Source organism: Bubalus bubalis, chromosome 4, assembly GCF_019923935.1.
Source record: "Bubalus bubalis isolate 160015118507 breed Murrah chromosome 4, NDDB_SH_1, whole genome shotgun sequence".
Classification (NCBI taxonomy): Eukaryota; Metazoa; Chordata; class Mammalia; order Artiodactyla; family Bovidae; genus Bubalus; species Bubalus bubalis.
In genome coordinates, this window is record NC_059160.1 from 62,946,808 (window position 1) to 62,951,580 (window position 4,773).

At 39.1% G+C, this 4,773-nt stretch overlaps 1 pseudogene; it reads left to right on the top strand.

The window, feature by feature from the left end:
- On the top strand, nucleotides 1-252 carry LOC102401593 (annotated as a pseudogene).
- The last annotated feature ends 4,521 nt before the right edge of the window (nucleotides 253-4,773 follow it).

Here is a 4,773-nt window from a genome sequence, read left to right on the forward strand (position 1 = left end):
ATGAAGGTGAAGGTCAAGTGCTGAAACAGCATGGTCATTTGGCTCTGGGTGGCCAACCATGAGAACTACAGCATCTTCCACATGGCCTTCAGTGGCAGCTGCCTGGACATCAAGATGCTGAGTGACGACTGCCTGCTGCTGTGGGGCCAGTGCTTCTACTGGTTCCACATGCATAACATCCTCAAGAGGCTCAAAGCACAGCAGGTACAGCAGAGCCCAGTGTGCCCCCAGAATAGGAAGTTCAAGGAATGAGGCTAGTGCGGCCCAAGGCTCCCTCTTTGCTCTGAAACAGCCCCACCCCACAGTGGCTCTGAGTGGCCATGGTCTCCACTGGCCAGTACCCTTTGGGCTATGACAGGGTTGAAACAAGGACCAGAGATGCGTTTGTTCTGGTGTTGTTTTATTGATTGATTTTGCTTACACTGGATCTTTGTTGCTGCGGCCAGCTTTCTCTACTTGCTGTGGTCTGGGGTGAGGGGGGCCTCCTCTCTAGTTGCAGTGCTCTGGGTTCTTATTGAGGTGGATTCTCTTGTTGTAAAACACAGGCTCTAGAGTCCTTGGGCTTCAGCAGTCGTGGCTTCCAGACTCTAGAGGGAGGGCTCAATAGATGTAGCACACAGGCATAATTGCTTTGTGGCATGCAGAAACTTCTCAGACCAGGGATCAAACATGTGCCAGCCGATTACTAGCCAGGGTGCCACCAGGGAAGTCTGACATTTGGTTTTTTCCATTGCAAAACTGACACTTTTATCCAATAAATAAAACTCATTAAACCACCTGAGCCTGGCCAAAAAAAAAAAAATCTGATTTTTATAATGGAGGAAAGTAAAATTCAGGTCAACTATGAGTTTTGACCTTGGCAAGTGGAACTGAGATTTGAACCCAGGTCTTCTGACTCTGAATGCTAGTGGCTAGGGTTTTTAGTTCAACAAACATCTGTATTATGTTTCATTATATACTAGGTAACAAGAACCAGGAATTCATATATGAAAAAGACTAGCCTTATTTCTACTGCCATAAGGAGCTCCAAATCTAGTAGGAATAAATATGTACAAAGTGCAAAAAAGTTTATACCAAGGGCAGAAACAAATGGAGCAGAAAACTCTATACCTTACATTGTGCATTAGGAACTATAATTCACTGAATTTGTATTTGTATTTGACTGTTTTAGCATATTATTATCTGGGACATTATTGCTAGATAAAATATTGTTTTTTAACAATCCAGTTAAAACAAGCTTGCCATCTAAGAAGAGGAACTCTAAGCAGAGGATTGGCATTAAACAAAAACACACTTGTAATTAATTCTATGTCTGTCTATGTTAACTGCTTGATGAATATATAAGTAGTTTACATAGTGCTGTTCTTCCCAATAATTTCCTTTGTTTATAAATCCTAAGTTAAATAAGTCATTCAAATATCATTAACCTTAGAAATAACCTGAATTCAGGATGACCCAGTCCTTTCTCTAGATCAGTTTTGGTGTCTAGATCAGACTAGCTCCTGTTAGGGTGCTAATCTGAGTCATACAGATTGTTAATCAAGGGACTTCCCTGGTAGTCCTGTGGCTAAGACTCCACGTTCCCAATGCAGAGGGCCTAAGTTTGATCTCTGGTCAGGGAACTAGACCCACATGCCACAACTAAGAATCTGCATGCCACAACTGAAGATCGCACATGCCACAGTGAAGATCGAAGGCCCTGTGTGCAACCACCGAGACCCGGTGCATCCAAATAAATAAAAACATTTTTTTTTTTTTAAGAAAAGATTGTTAATCAAGTGGCGTGGAAATAGTCAATATCCCTGATTTAGGTAGTGCCTGATAAGGTAGTCAGTCCCACATATGCTCAGCAGGAGAGGCAAATCAGATTCATATTAATAAATAACTTTAATACATGGCGTATGTGATAAGTACCATGAGAGACATATAAGGGGTTATAGAATTTGGAGAAAGAAAGAGTCATATTCAGTTGGAAGATTCTGAAAGCAGTTCACAGATGAACAGCTTTTCAGCTGATCTCTGAAGGATGGATAAAACATTTAAAAATTAACTTCATTTCTTTAGTACATTAAAATTCATATTTATTGTAATAAATTTAAAACAGAAAAAGTACATAAAAGAAAAATTTCCATTTATAATCCCAGTATCCAGAAGTAACCACCGCTAACATTTTACAGTATTTCTTCTTAGTCTTTCCATGTAATTCAGTATTCTTCTTAAAAAGAACTTACTTCTTTTTTTAAATGTCTCTATGGCAGTTTATCGGAGAAGGCAATGGCACCCCACCCCGGTACTCTTGCCTGGAAAATCCCATGGATGGAGGAGCCTGGTAGGCTGCAGTCCATGGGGTCTCAAAGAGTCAGACACGACTGAGCGACTTAACTTTCACTTTCACTTTCATGTATTGGAGAAGGAAATGGCAGCCCACTCCAGTGTTGTTGCCTGGAGAATCCTGGGGATGGGGGAGACTGGTGGGCTGCCGTCTATGGGGTTGCACAGAGTCGGACACGACTGAAGCGACTTAGCAGCAGCAGCAGCAGCATGGCAGTTTATTGTCCATCATAGTATATTTCATCAATGGCTTGTTTTAGGATAATAAAATTGTATTCTAGGGAATTACCTGGTGATTCAGTGGTTAGAACTTCATGCTTTCACTACTGGGGCCTAGGTTCAATCCTTAATCAAGGAACTAAGATCCCACAAGTCGGGTACCACTGCCAAAAAAAAATAAATTGTATTTGCTTTTATTTTGTCTCATTTTGTTTTTGTAAAAATACTCTTAACAAAACATTCTTGTGATTAAATCTTTACATACTTCCTTGTATTTTCCTTAGGATACTGTCTTGCAAGAATAATTGCTTTCTCCAAAAAAAAAAAAAAAAAGGCAAAAAAAACCTTTTGTAGGCCTCTCATTAACATTTTTAAAAATTGTGATAAAATATACATAGTTTAAACATTTTTTAACTAAAAATAAAATGGCATTAAGTACGTTCACAACATTGTGTAACTATCACCACTGTCTATTTCCAGAACTATATTATCTCAAGTAGAAACTCTTTACCCATTGTAGCAATAATTCCCCATTCCACTTCTCCCAGCTCCTATTGCTCTCTACTCTACCGGTCATCTCTATGAACTTGCCTATTCTAGGTACCTCATTTAAGTGGAATTATATGTTTGTCCTTTTTGTGTCTGACTTCTTTCACTTACATGTTTCCAAGGTTCAATCATCTTGTAGCATGTAGCAGAATTTTATTGATTTCATGGCTAACATTATATTATATGTATATACCACATCTTTTCTATTCATTCATCTGCTGATGGAAACTTGGGTTTTTCTTGATTTGGGGCTAAAGGCCTCTAATCTTTTTGATAAATTGTCCCTACAAGAAAGCTTTGACAATGTGCACTACCAGAAATATATATGCACCCATTTCTCTTTTACTTATGCACGCTATACTCTTTTTTATTAGCAACATAGTAGTAAAATATATCCTATTGTTGTCTTACTTTTCATTCCTGATAAGGACACATTACATTTGGAAAAACAAAGATAGCAGTGCAAGACAGAAGACAATGTCTTTAAAGAATAACATCTTTGAAGTAAAAAAAAAAATCCAACTATAATTCTATAATGAGGGAAAATTTAATTTTCTGTTTATTTCTGACATGGAAAAGTAATCTGACAGACTAGCTCTCCCACCATTCAATTTAAAAAACTAGAAAACTACAGAATAGATGAAACAACTGTTTTAAGATATTGGACAAAGGCAACACAAGACAACAATCCCTGAGAGAAGAGGAAAGAAAGCAAATTATGTTAGCCTTGAATTCTCCCAACTATCTAACAAGAGATATTCTCCAAACACTATTACAGGGACAGCAAATCCAAGCAGAGTACAGTGGTTTTGCTAAGATGAAGGGACAGAGATTAGATTTGGGGAAGGCTGAGGAGATATGATCTTGTGGAAGAACATACTAGAGAGAAGAGAGCTATGCAAAAAAGGAGCTCCACAAATTTTCATAGTGGCCCTGTGAGTCTTTGACTAATAAATAGACTGCGCATCCATGGAAGTGCAAGGGGAGGTTACATGAAACTGGCCAAAAGTCAACTACCAGGTAAAAAACAACTGCTGAAAAATTACAAAGTGAAAAATTACTGGCACCTACACAGGGATGGGAAAATTTGGGTTCCAACAGTCAGAGTGAACAGACCTTGTTGAATACTCAGAGCATTCAGTAGAGATCTCAAAAAAGCTATGTCTTAGAAGTAGGACTCTATAAACCTAAGAATAAAACTAGACCTATCCTATGGCACCCCACTCCAGCACTTTTGCCTGGAAAATCCCATGGACGGAGGAGCCTGGTAGGCTGCAGTCCATGGGATGGCTAGAGTCGGACACAACTGAGAGACTTCACTTTCACTTTTCACTTTCATGCATTAGAGAAGGAAATGGCAACCCACTCCAGTGTTCTTGCCTGGAGAATCCTAGGGATGGGGAAGCCTGGTCAGCTACCGTCTATGGGGTCACACAGAGTTGGGCACGACTGAAGCAACTTAGCAGCAGCAGCAGCAGACCTATCCTAACATAGTTTAAATACATGCCTCAAAAGTATCAAGCTGATAGTCAAGTAAATTAGCTGCCTGCCAAAACAAAGTCCAATACTCTTTAAAAGAGAGAAATAAAATCCAGAAACTGAACAATGTAACATTTACAATGTCTAGCATCTCATAAAAAATTACTAGACTTGCTTCTTCCAGCCACCAAATAA